The sequence below is a fragment of the Arvicanthis niloticus genome, chromosome 14 (assembly GCF_011762505.2).
Source record: "Arvicanthis niloticus isolate mArvNil1 chromosome 14, mArvNil1.pat.X, whole genome shotgun sequence".
Taxonomy (NCBI): Eukaryota; Metazoa; Chordata; class Mammalia; order Rodentia; family Muridae; genus Arvicanthis; species Arvicanthis niloticus.
The window spans coordinates 26,071,815-26,086,072 of NC_047671.1; the positions used below are offsets into that span (position 1 = coordinate 26,071,815).

At 45.0% G+C, this 14,258-nt stretch overlaps 1 long non-coding RNA gene across 8 annotated transcripts in view; it reads left to right on the plus strand.

Annotated features, from left to right (window-relative positions):
• Nucleotides 1-731: 731 nt before the first annotated feature.
• Nucleotides 732-14,258, plus strand: part of LOC143434289 (uncharacterized) — a 101,607-nt gene continuing 88,080 nt past the window's right edge. For all 8 annotated transcript variants that reach the window (XR_013103652.1, XR_013103653.1, XR_013103658.1 and 5 more), the window contains exon 1: nucleotides 732-1,065. This is a non-coding gene — a long non-coding RNA (uncharacterized LOC143434289). The remainder of the gene's footprint in view (nucleotides 1,066-14,258) is intronic.

A 14,258-nucleotide genomic window follows, 5' to 3' on the forward strand; every position in this document is an offset into this window, starting at 1 on the left:
CTGGAGCTCTAATAGCCAACTGACAGGAATAGTCAAAAGCACACAGCATCAGCCCTTTGCATCAGTTGCCACCCACAAAAACTTCTCCACCCACTCAAACGACCTAGGATTGAAAACACACACGTGCAAAACCTGCATCTTTACTGAATACCTACTGACTTGGTTTTTTGGTCCTAAGGCGTCCTGGAGTCAGTTCCCCTTTGGATACTGGGGTGCAAGTGTAGTTTATTGCAGCACCAATAAGAACTAGTATGAAGCTTAGTTCCCTGCTCTCTGCAACCTTTCCGGACCCTGTGAATTCATGCCTGCCACTCTGGGAAACTTTTGGTCCTTTTCAGACTGTGTATCCTATCTATCCTTTAGTCCCTGGTCAAAAGTCCATGGAGCCCTTCCTTTCTTCCCTTCAACCCAACACACCTTTGTTCTAGATTATAGTTTAATATTTGCACAAGTATCTTCTCTGATGGGCTGGAAATTGCACAAAGAGAGGGATGATTTAGGGGTGGGCACTAAAACGAGTTGTTTTAGTTCATACCACCTAAAGTTCACTCCGAGCTCTGTTGCAGAAGTAACATGAATTCAATGGACATTGCCCTTAGTAGTTGCTATGTCTGTCAGTGTGTTCTGCAGAGATCAGAGCCAATAGCATGCCTGTGTAATGTGGAGCCACTTGTGCAATAAGAGAGGACCCACAGTCTGCCCTCTACACGCTGGAGACCCAGGGAGCCAAAGGCAAAGTTCAGTCCAAATCCAGAGGCTCTAGGACCAGAACAGATAGGGAACACTCAGTCCAAGACAAGAAAAGATGGGATGAGAAGTCTCAGCTTCAGTAGTGAGACAGAGAGAGAGAGAGAAAAAAAAGACATTTGTCTTTGTGCTCTGCAGGCCCTGGAAGACCTGAAGGGTGCTTACCCACAGAGGGAGGCACATGCTTTAAAACCCATGGAGCCAGATGCTAATCTCCTCTGAAGATGCCTTCACAGACGCACTTAGGATAAAAGTTGAGATATGGCCTAGTTAATCACGGCAGTTCTTAAGACCCCTCCCCACACTGAAGAGATGCAGGTAAGCCAGGCGGTCTGGGAACTGTGCTTCTTCTCCCCATTGCCATCAGCCCCTGCCTGAAGTATATGCTTGTTACATTATTATCTTAGAGTGGACGTATGCAGTATGTTCTCTCTGTCATAGCTTGTGTGTCAGACTTCTTCTTTTGTTTTTGATGGAAAGTTCTCTCTTTGCTAAAGCCACTCACTTGGTATATATTTGAAAGTCCTGAACTAGGAGCCAGAAAGCCTACATATGACAGCCTCGTAGATCATTGTTAAGATGTCTTTCATGATAAATTTCTGTAATCCTAAAATTCTTTGAGCAGAGAGCTTGAAAAAGTGGTCTGACACAAATTTGAGGGAATTTATAAAGCTGCTTCAGCAATTCTGTCCTCCCTGAGATGGGGCAAAAGAAACTCAACTGGAGGGACAGATGCTCTGGCCCTGTGGTCAGAGCTTACTCAGGAAGCATCTGGAGAAAAGAGCAGTGGTGTGAGAGATGAGGTGCAGGATGTGGGGTGTAGACTGTGTGTTGTGTGGAGTGTGACTGGACTGTGGGGTGCGAGGTATGGGGTGTGGATTGTGGGGTATCTATATCGCTTTTGCTGTGTGCCTGGCTCTCTCTAGATCCCAACTTCTCCCTTTGAGTTTTAACTCGTAGGGGTGCAAAAAATTTTGTCAACATGAAGCTGTTTCTGAACACACAGTGACAAAAATTAATTCAGAATCAAAGACAAAATCAATTGAAGGCGTTTGGCAGCACGTCCTCATACCGCATTGCAGGGCTGCAGTGCGGTCTGGGTTCTGAACCCAGCACATGTGGGCTCTGTACAGCTCTGTACACTGCGTGCCATCACACCACGGAATGCCAATAAACGCTGCCTGCAAGCCATTGGCTCAGATCTGAGACTGTTGTGTTATGAACGGTGGTGTTTTTACTGTACATTCTGCTCTCAGGGAAACATAATGGATTAATTATGGAAAACAAAGACTGAAAATTCTCCTAGCACCCTTCCCCAGCAAGAAATTCCATATTAGCATCTTTTGGATTGTGTTAGAATATTTGATTTTAAAAATTATTATTTGCATGCTGAGTTTGATGGTATGTGCTTTTAATCCAGTACCTATGAAGTAGAGGTGGGCGGCAGATCTCTGTGAAGTTCAGGCCAGCCAAGCAACACAGTGAGGCCCTGTCTCAAGCAAAACAAGCACTACGAAATTGTACTTGAGTTGTTGACTTGAGTTTCATGAAATTAAAAAAAAAAAATCACTAACCGGCAGAGACAGAAGCCTAGCATCACAGTCCCCTGAGACACTCCACCCGGCAGCTGACTGAAACAGATGTAGGTATCTACAGACATTGGACAGAGTTTGGGAGCCCCTATGGAAGAGTTAGGGGAAGGATTGAAGGCCATCAAGGAGATGGCAACCCCACAGGGAGACCAATAGTGTCAACCAATCTGGACCTCTGAGAGCTCCCAGAGACTGAGCCACCAACAAAAAGGTATACACGACACATGGGCACATACGAGGTCCCAGCACATATGTAGCAGAGGGTTGCTGTGTCTGGCCTCAGTGAAAGAGGATATGCCTAATCCTGCAGAGACTTAATGCCCCAGGGTGGGGAGAATATGAGGTGGTGGGGGCTCCCTCTCAGTGGTGAAGGGGAAGGGGGAGGGGGAAAGAACTTTAAAAAGGGTGGACTGGAAGGAGGTAGCATTTGAGATATAAATAAAAAAATAAGTAATTTTAAAAATCATTAAATGAGTTTTATCTTGGGTATAGAGGAGTTCTAAAAATGACTGCAGTAAGCATACTGGCGCCATTTTGTATGTGGAAGCAGAGTGGTATTCCTAGCATTAATGATTATATAATCAGAATATCTATCCATTGCAGAAAATGTTCCAGATATTCTTTATCCCTCGGTATCAAACACTCAGGCAAGATTTAATTTTTTGTGTAAAAACAAACACTTTCATCTCATTTGTGTGCTAATTTGTTGTCATCTCTAAGTAAAATTTCAAAACAAAGAATTGTTTTAAAAACACATGTTTTTGTGATTTACTATCAGTAAGAGTTTGATTTATATTATATATGTTTATATAATATAAATATATATATTTATATTATACATATGTGTGTACACACACACACACACACACACACACACACACACACACAGAATTGTGCAAAGTTTAATTGGGTGAACAGGGTCACCGATAGAAAGAACCCTTGGTAAGTTTCCTTTGAGTCCTTTGAGTCCTTTGAGGGACTCCTGTCCCCATATGCTGATCAAAGAGACAGGTAATGGTGAGAAACAGGGAATGATTTATTCGGTGTCAACTCATTGGAAAGAGTAACAAGTAAAAGGGCTTGGTGGCCCTAAATCTCTCTTTGGAGGGTACCAGTAAGGTTTAGGCTTAAATAGAGGCAAGAAATATGTATAATTAGTATCCCTGGTCATGTATGAGCCCTGTTTATGACCCATCCATGGCTCATCGTTGCCTCTGGTCCATCCTACAATGTGGTCGGTTAATCAGTGAGATTCCTGGAAATCTCTTCTTGAAAGGCAAGCTCTGCCTCTCAAGTACCAGTGTTTCAGGCTCTTTCTCTCAACAGGGTGAGATTCAGGAGTTAAGTTTTTAATTCCTTGGGCTCTGTTACTTCAGTAGTCTAGCAGAAAGCAGGGACATGCATGCCATCTCTCTGTAGATTCTCTGCCCTCCTGACAGGGTACATACAGTACTGTTGAAACTCATTCAGGGGCACTGCATACAAGCAGCTTCGCACCCTGTAGGTGAGCCAACAGGCTTGTTACTTAAGGGAAATTGCCATAGGCATTGCATTTTACATTATAACTTAGACATCGTCTAGTGTCTAACTAAACTGAATGCTCTCCAGAGCCAACCAATTTATCATTCCTAAATACGCATTATTAATACCCAGTATTCCCTATCCCGAGCCACCAGATCCTTTTCTATCCTTCAGAGGACCTTGGCCCTGGACATAATCTATGGCTTCAGGAATTCTGCATGTTTGATCACTGCTGTTTCTCTGCGCTGTGGCTTCAGGTCTGTTTTTTCCCTTGGGCCTGCCCTCTACAGTGTAACCTCTCCTTTGGGAGGACTGCTTACTTTTGATTTTGGTTTCTACATATGCTGTTTACTCTAGCCTTGCTCCGTTGTCTCCATGCATCATAGCCCAGGGATAAACCCTACCTGAAAACACTCCACCACGTCTAGGCATGTCGACCCCACCTAACCCCGCTCAGGTGCAGTGCCTCGGGTCCTCGGTGTGTGGGAGGACAGATCAGAGAGAGTGACATGGCTCAGGGCTGAAAACCTGGGACTCCAGGTGGCACTCCTTAAATCAGCCACTAGCTAGCTTCACCACCCTGAGCCCAACCCTGGCTCCTTTCCTGGAACCCTGGATGGTAGCCAAAGATAGAGATGCATAAAGGCACTTCTGAGTGACCCAAGTGACTGCCACAGCTGTCTGCACCCCATTCATTGTATTGGATCCCTGATTTAGGATTTATGCAACCCTCTCTGTCATGGTTAATGATCTTTGGAGGAACTATATGATTTCCAGCTACTTGCAAGTTTTCAGTTTCTGTTGACGGATTTGTGTGTAAAGTTAATGTGTGTGGGTGTAGCTGTCTCATAGCTTAGAACCTGCTCGCTGAACATGGCAGGGACCATCTTTATTCCTACATTGAGTGCTCATCCCCAAACCACAGTCCCTGACTGCAGCATGTGAAGCTTGATATTTCTGACTTCTTTTAGCCCTGTTAAATTAGAAAAATAACCATATGTCATTGGTCCAGCTTCCTCTGCATTTGGGTTCTAGGGATCTTCTGTGTACCAAAAACTTAAACATATCAATTCTACTATCCTTGGCCTTGACAGACATTGGAAACTGGATTTGTTTTCATTTTCTTCTCTTTACACAATGCCTTTCTCCTGTGTATAAGCCCTTAATGCTTTAAGTGCTATTATTATAATGACCTGGGAGCTATTAAGGGTGGACACGGGACTCTGTTGGGGCGTGTTAAGGGAGGACTGTTTCCCCATGCCAGCTGCTGAGATTTAAAGCTTGCCTACCCAACTTCTCTCAAATTCTAATGAAACTTTCCCCACACTTCCTTCTCTGTCAGCTTCTAATTTTTTTTTTTTTTTTTACTAACAAGACTAAGGAGATAGAATCTCAATTTCCAGATTGCAAGAAACCATGGTTGGAAAATATAATTAGCCATGGCGAGTCCAACAAAAACATTGCACGACTGAACATCGGTCTTGCAGGAGCACCCCACTCCCGCCACCCCACAGGAACACCAAACCCCCATCACCCCACAGGAGCACCCCACCCCCGTCACCCTACAGGAGCACCCCACTCCTACCACCCCACAGGAGCACCCCACTCCCGTCACCCCACAGGAGCACCCCACTCCCGCCAGTCCACAGGAGCACCCTACCCCTGTCACCCCGCAAACCTACTCTTGGTGCTACTGTGGGTCAGAAACCAGAGGGACAAGATAAATTTCAAAGGCTGTAAAAGAGGACATTGAGCTTCCAGGTAAGCAAATTTCCCATGGTGCTGGAGAGCTCAGTCCTGCTTCAGTAGGAACTGTGAGTGGGAAGCCCGACTGCCTGGTTCTGCAGTAGTTGTGGGCTCTAAGCAATACCAACCGAGCATTTGAGCTGTGCTTCCTCCTGTATAAGAATAAGGAGTAGGATTAGGAGAAATGTGTTCAGATTGTAGAGTATAAACCATTAGTAGATTGTGAGACCAGCTCAGGAAGACCAGTTTCCATGAGAAGAACCAGGCAGAACAGAGAGCATTAGATAGCATGTTACACGCTGTAAGAGTGTTGACTGTCCTGTTTTCCTTAAAACTGTTGGTCATCCATTCCTAGGTGGTAGGCAAATGTGTGGAATGTGAGTTACATCATATCCATGGCAGGAGGCTTTCCCTGGGATGTGGTACTGTTCCAGATACGTGGCAGTTGTTATCTGTGCACATCGACTTGCCGTCTGCGATGGCCAGGCCCTCACAGGTGACTCCTAGGATCAAAACAAAGAGCTGTTCTTAGAATGATTGCTTGGATGCCTTTTCCGAGATGCTTCTGAACACTGTTAACTTCAAAGAACTGACTTCCCCTATGGAAAAATGGGCATTTTAACATCTGCCAGGCCCACATTCCATGAGGTGTGATAGCATACAGAGTGGTCTGGAGATGGCCTGATGAAAGATCACCGAGGACCAGAGCTTACTGACACTGTGTAAGCTACATATAAAAGAGGCCAGGCTCAAAGATAAGCAAGAGCATCAAAAGTGATATCCTTGGGCCTGATAGGCCCTTCTCACCCAGTTTGTTCTGGCCAGTCATTAGTGGCAGCAACTAAAGGGGACAGAACAATTCCTGATTAGGTGGAGGGAGGGCAGAGCCATTTAGTATAGGGATTTGACTCTTTCCAAGATGTTAGCAATAAGGGGATCAGTCAGAAGTCTAACTTAGGAACACCGTGTTTTCCTGAGCTGTGTGCAGGTACCTTATCCCTTTAAAGTTTTGTAGAGAATGTAAGAGGGCACCCATCATTGGGAAAACCCAAGGATGAAATCCTGAGGCAAAGGGGCAGGTAATATCCAGTCAGTGACTGTGCCAAATACTCCAACAAACAGATCTCAAAAGAGAAAAGCCAAATGATCCATAGATATATAAGCACTGTTCAATGACAGCTATTGAGAGTTTACCTCACTCCTGTTTGTAAACCAATCAACAAAACAAAACATAAAAACGTGAATCCATGACATTTTATGTATTATGTTGTATGGCTTGAATAGAAAATTTCCCATGGGCTCTTGCTTGGGACACTTGGTCCTTGTAGCATTGTTTTGAAGGTGGAGGAGCCCTTGGGATCACTTTTGGATGGTAGAAATATGTCATTAGGGGCAGGTCTTCGAAGGTATATCTGACTATGAGGGCACAGCCTGTAGTCTCTACTTTCTGTGTATACCACAGGAACAGCTGCCAGTGCAAGCTCCTGTCACAGTGGACATCCATCCATCTATGCCTTCCCTAACACAAGTCAAAACAAACTTTTCTTTCCTTTAGCTACTTGGTCAGATATTTGAATTATTGATATGCTGATAATAGGTATCAGTATGGAGGGTCTTCAGCACACTCAAGATAGAAGTACCATGGGATCTGGCTGTCCTCTCCTAAACACATAGCTAAAGGAATTTGAATTATGATGCACAAGAGGTATCTGTGAACCTGTGCTGATTACAGCATTATCCACAACAGTCTAGGTACCCACAATACATGAGTAGATGAGAGAACCCAACAGTGTATTTGTTGGCCATAAAGAATAACGACTTCTCATCATTTGTAGGAAAGTGAACAGAAGAGGAGGTCATTGTGTTAAACAAAACAAGCCAGACGCAGGAAGAAAAGTACTACACATTTTCTTTCACATAGAAGCAAAGCCAAACACCCAAACAAAACCTGAAGATAGAAGAAGGACTATCAGAGAAAGAGAAGGGGTTGGGCTGAGGATTGATAGAGAGGGTGGATTTAAGCAAAGTACAATAGTTGCATGTATAGAAATGTCAAGGTGAAGCGTATTAACCTGTTTAACCTATATAATCAATAATTTATTGATAGTTATAATTTTAAAAGTGAAGGCAGCATTTCTCCAGATTCCCGATGGATCCACGTGGTAAAACACAATGTAGGATTTCCTAGTTCAACTAAGATGTTTTCCATCTCAAACTTTTGTTTACATTATTTTCAACTACCACTTTTGTGTTAGCTCAGGGACAGAGGGTACCCACATGGGTGTAAGAGACTGGGTTTGGCCAAGGTCGTTAGGCAAGGATACTCTACCTACATACAGAACTTTGCCTGGCGGGCATAAGAATGGAAAATGATGTGTGGAATGCAGTATCACCAAGTCTGAGCATGGAGGGGCTGGGCCTGCTGGGTCTTGACAGTACCCTGCACAGGGCCAGGGAGCTTGGCTGACTTTGTTGGGCAGATGGGCTTGTCAGGCTGCAGTGACTTTTCTGCCTTCTGCCCATTTAACACTGTCTTTGTGGAGGACAAGTGTACACAGCTTGAAAGAGTGGGTCTCCATGGCAACTAGCAAGATGGGGAAGACCTTGGCTAGCCATTACTAGGGCAGGGATGGGGTGAGGTGATGATGGGAGGGATCACGTGGGACTCACAGAAGCAAAAACAACTGTTTAGCCTGCTTTCCTCCTGCCCCCACACACCTGTGAGAGGAGATTGGCATGGAACTTTCAGGAGGATAAACTACACTGTGTCAAAGGGAGAGGTGGAAAAGCTACTTTGTGGACCAACTTGGCTCGCATGGGAAGAAACAGTGTTTGTGAATGCTGAGGTGGGAAAGGCATGGGGATGAGGCTCAGTTTGTGACCCTTTTTGTAGTAACTGGGAGAGTGAGAGGAAGGACTACAAGATGAGCTCTACTCCACGTAAGCTCGAAGCTTGCTGGTTAACAGAGCAATGAAAGAATGAGATACGCTTCCAGGGCAGAATGCACATCAGCAAAAAGCAGGCCTGTGCTTAACCGGCTGGGGAAGTGTGGGCGCATTAGTGACTCCAGCTTGTTTTCTTATCTGGAAACAGGCACTGGTCCAACTGTTTCTCTCTCTCTGTCTCTCTCTGTCTCTCTCTCTCTCTCTCTCTCTCTCTCTCTCTCTCTCTCTCTCTCCCTCTCTCCCTCTCTCCCTCTCCCTCTCTCTCTTTCTTTCTTTTCTCCTTCCTTCTTTCCTTCCTTTCTATCCCTCCCTCCTTCCCCTTCCCCTTCCCTCCTTCCCTCCTTCCTTCCTTCTTTCATTACTTTTATTTTTTTACAATCCAGTCACTGCCCCCTCCCAGTGTGCCTTCCCACAGTTCCTCATCTCATTCCTACTCCACCCCTGCCCCTGGTCTCCAAGAGGATGCCCTCCCTACCCACCAGACCTCCCCGCTCCATGGGGCCTCAAGTCTCTCAAGGGTTAGGCTCTCCCACTGAGGCCAGACCAGGCAGTACTATGCTGGATATATATTGGGGGCTTCGGACCAACTAGTGTGTGTTGCCTGGTTGGTGGCTTAGTCAGATCTCAGGGGTCTGAGTTAGTTGAGACTGCTGGTCTTCTTATGGGGTCACTCTTCCCCTCAGCTTCTACCAGCCTTTCCCTAATTCAACTACAGGGTTCCCTGACTTCAGTCCAAGGGTTGAGTGTAAGTATCTGCTTCTGTCTCAGTCAGATAGTTGTTGGGCCTCTCGAAGGACAGCCATGCTATTTCTTAATGAGTACCGATTAGATGTTATGTTCTGGATAGTCCATGTTCCTCCAAAGAGTGGAGAAAAGGGGTTGGGATTCTGCTCCCATCTGCAGATTCATGAGGAAAAAAGAAGAGAGACCCAAGTACAGCTTGCCCTGGGCAGTGATAGTATTTGTAGACAACAAGGCAGAAAAAGGACGGATGTGGTTTTCTAGTATAGGATGTGACCGAGGAGGTGATACACAACAGCTGTTCTCGTGATTGCTGTTGACCTGGTTTTGTTGGCTTTGTTTTGGTTTTGTCAATTGACAGAAGCTAGAGTGAGTTCAAAGGAAGGACTCAGTTGAGGGAAATGCCTCCATCAGATTGGCCCGTGGGCAAGTCTATCCAGCAGTGATTGATGAAGGAGGGCCCAGATCATTGTCGATGTTGCTACTTCTCATGGTCTTGGGTTATAGTAAACTGAGTTAGCCATGAAGAGCATGGGGAGCAAGGCAGTAAGCAGCACTCCTCCATGACGTCTGCATCAGCATCAGCTCCTGCCTCTAGGTCAATGAACTGTGACCTAGGTTATGTAAACAAACACCCCCCCCACACCCCTTTTGGTTATGATGTCTTATCCCAGTCATAGAAACTTTAACCCAGAAATCACTTTCTCTCTAAATGTAAGGGCTCCAAATACCCCTAACATGGAGCTCCGAAAGTGACCCCACTTTGATCATTTAATCTTGGCTGCCAATTTGAGTAGGCTGGGGAACACTTAGGAGACTAGTAAAGCACCTCACCTCACCTGTCCTTAGACTGTGGCTCCAGGGAGAATTAGCTAAAAGCAGAAGGTCTGCTGTGAACTTGGGTATCTCTGTCCCTAGTCTGTGGACCCAGCTGGATCAAAAAGAAAAGAAAGAGGAAGCCTGCTAGCACAGGCAACCTCTGCCCATATCCCTCTCTTTCTCCTTCCCAGGCATGATGAGGTGACTGGCTCTGCCCAATATATGCCCTTGTACCATGGCATTCGGCCTCACTGTAGACCCAGAAACATGAAGCGAAATGACCATGGAATGTCACAATCCAGGAGGCAAAATTAATTTTTCCATCCTATAAGTTGCTTTGTCAGGTGTGTGATGAAAACCCCAGCACACCCGTTCCCAGCAAAATGACAATGCAGACCCATCCAGGACGAGGTGTATTTTCTTCTTACGTATTTTCCTGACACTGGAGAGGCAGTTGCAGTGGCCTCCCTTGGGCGACAACCAGCTTTGTGAACCACCAGAATGCTAGTCTTTCAAACCATCTGAGTGCAGAGGTGATGACAGGAGGCTCAGGCTGCCAGGAATCCTGTAAGGGTAATCCCATCAGGCACTTCACTCCTATCAGTCATGTCATGGGCGGGGGATTTAAGGCTCAGAGCTGGGATGAGTAAAGTGGGAACAGTTGGGAGACCTCATGCATGATCGGAGGCAGCGGGGGTGGGGTGTGTTACTCCCAGAAATCCTGCTGTCTGATGTGCATGGATTAGAACAGCCACCTACCTTCTGGAACCTCTGTTAGCTACTGACTTTGTTCAGGAGCAGAAGACAAAGGCCAGAGACCTAGAACAGCTTCTGTTCTGCCCACTCTTGGTTCTGCTCACTGCATCGAAATCACTGCATGTGAATTTCACAGCAGACACTGCAAGGTTCTTGCTTCTTTCTCTGTGTGGTCTCAGGAGGAGAGATGCTCTGAGATGAGGGTAGACCCAAAGGCATGAGGGTAGTTTCTACTCCCCCTCTCCAGTCTTAAAGTCTTAATCACAGCATACTAGTGGTCAGATGGGTCCCATAATTGGGTCTGTGCTCCAACTGTGACTGTAGCAAGGACTGTATTTATAATAAATGCCTATGTATGTATGTATGTATGTATGTATGTATGCATGCATGCATCTAGATATGTAATCTACCTATCATCAGTTAGTCACCTATTGAAAACAAATTATTGGCTCATGATTATGGTGTCTGTGAAGACCCCCTGGTCTTCCATCTGTGATCTGGACATGCAAGAGAGCCAGGAGTGAAGCCAAAGTTCTGGAGGTAGGAGAGCCAGTGATACAGGTTCCACTCTAACACCAGATCCCTGAGAACCAGGTTATAGGCAGGAGACTAGTGATGACTCAGTTCAAGCAGTTAAACAAAAATAAACTCAACTCCCTTTTATTTTGCTCTATTAGGTCCTCAGTGGACTGGGTGATACCCATTCACATCCCGGAAGGCCATCTAATCTTATTCAGTCCACTAATTCAAGAGCATCTGGAGATGCCCTCAGAGGCAGAAATAATGCTTAGTGAGCTATTTTGGTCATCCCTTAATCAAACCTAACATGGAGACATCAGCATCAGTGTTCAGTTAACACTCACAGTTATTCGGTTAGGTTAGTAAAGCAGGATTACTCATTTAGTGTGGAAGAAATTAGTACTATGAACAATTTTCTCAATGCAAATAACTAGAATATATGAAGCCAGGGGTTGAAGCTAGAGCCATCTAGCTTTGAAATGTGAGCTCATCAAGCTTTGTAACATATTTCCTTTTAGAAATGAGTTAGCTCATTGAAAGCTGTATGTTCCTTCATAGAGGGAAAGATGGGTAGGAGACAATACTGTCAGGGATTCTGCCTTTTCCTGGTTAAGGTGACTGCAAAAATAATAGGGCACTTCAAATATAAGAGTCATTGTGAGTCTCTTGGACCATGGTAGGACTTTATCATGGAGGGGGAAAGACCAATGATCACAGGTTAGGCCATCTCTATTACCCAAGATGACAACTATTTTCCCTTTTACCTTAGAGAAGTCCTGGATAAAAGAAGAGTACCTCAGAGGGATAGAAGGTTTTTATTGGCCAAGACAGGAGTTGAAGGTCCATATCCCAGCCAAACAAAAGGCAATTTAACCACCACCAATGACAGTGGCTCCCAGGTTAGGTGACATTGGGTGACACTGGGTGCAGTTGGATGACATTGGGTGCAGGGGGAACTTGGCTTGTGCACTGGGACATCATTTGAAGTCTCCTGTCATACAGACCTTGGAATAGTAACGGAACTCTTCTCAACCTCTGACAACATTTGTCTCTTAGGAGCAGGGATTTCGGGAAAGCACGTTGAACTATTTTTTCTGCCATCACCCCATGAGGAGGCAACTTGGAACCCATGGCTACTCCCTCCTAGTCTTTTGAACCCCTGTTCCATTAGCTCCCAGTAGGCAAGACATATACAAATCAATCTTTCTTTCTGCTGAGTCTCTCTGCCTCCCGTTGATTTCTGCATGACAGAGAGCATGAGAAAATATAAGGGCGGTGTGACACTGAGTCCTCCTTACACAACTCCCTAGGAGAATGAATGGCTACTGCTTGCTACTGAGTTATTTTGCTCACATGTTTACAGAATAAGGATCAAGTGGTAACTCTAAGGAGCAACCATGGCTATAACAAAACAGACTTCAGGCCCTGGTAACAGCAAAGAGCCAAATTTTGTCATCAGTTACACAAGCTTAAAGACAACCCCAGTCCCCATGTGAGAACGTGATGTGATCCCCTCTGATGGCCTTAGGAGACTGAACAGTATGTCTGGTTAAGTCCTGCCCATATCACTGTACTACAGGAATGTAAAACGATCCAAGGGATTTGTTTCAAGCCTCTAAGGTTGTAGGAATTTGTTATTCAATACAGAAGAAGAGAAGAAAAATATCAGCCTCATGGACAGATGAGACCTTTGGGTTCACTTGAGGGTAGAGTGAATGCTCTCCTCTGGAAGGTGAGTGTGGACAGCCCTACTGGCTACCCTTGCTTTCTGATGAGATCCATATGCCACTCATCTTTCTGGGGATGATGTTACCCTATACAAAGGTATATATACTTTGAAAGCTTTGAGTCCCTGAGTACTAAAGGGAGGTGTGTGTGTGTGTGTGTGTGTGTGTGTGTGTGTGTGTGTACAAATTTTGTAATTCCATGAAACATGAGACATGAAGATGAGAAAAATAAAAGCCCTATGGATCATAGCTGAACCATTTGTAACCTATGTCTATAAAGTAAAAGTGTCTATAGGAACAGTGATTTAAGATGAATGTATGGAAACTTAATACAAACTGCTAATGATGGTAAACTGCTGTGAGCGATTGCCAAAACTCTACTGTTATCATTTTAATTTTTACCTTTAAAAAATTTTCTATCAGCCATTGCCTTTTACACTTCAGATATTATAGTTTCATTTTGCTTCCTTAATTAGTCCTATCCATTTATATAACCATCCCATATCTCATTACACTTGGGTGAAGTGTGACTTAAGAATATGGATTCTGTGTTATAAAACTTGGAGTCAAGTATGGGATTGACTTCTTAACATTCACAGTCTATTTAAGCCAACAACTTAACAGATCTTAGCTCTCTTTTTCTGGGCAGGAAATAGGAGACTCGGTTAATAGCCATTTAAAGAATCGTGAATCTCAAATCAGTTGTTGACATCACATGCCTCAGTTTTGTGAACAGCTTTACAGAACGTGATCTTCACTAGCTTTTGTTTTAGAAGCATGCAGACATAACGCAACAGGGCTAGAATAATTTTAGCCCAACCAAGGCAGCACCTCCAGAGTCCGTAAGCATCCTAGCAGAGTTCTGAACAGTCACAGACAGAGCTGTCATAGGGGTGCTGGTGGCCTGCTGCCTTGGTGGGGATGGCCCTGTTTAATCTCGTAGCTACTGTGCTGCAGAAGGAAGTAGTGTGCTTTTCCAGCAGGGCTGTCACATTGTCTCCTGCTGTATGCTGTCTCTTGTTGCCTCCATATCTTCTAACCATGGCATATGCCCTATAGGGAGAACAAATAGATGCCAGATGCCACTGTGGCCTGCTCTTCCTCTGTCCACTCTCATCATTCCTGAGCCCCCAGCTTTGGGCCC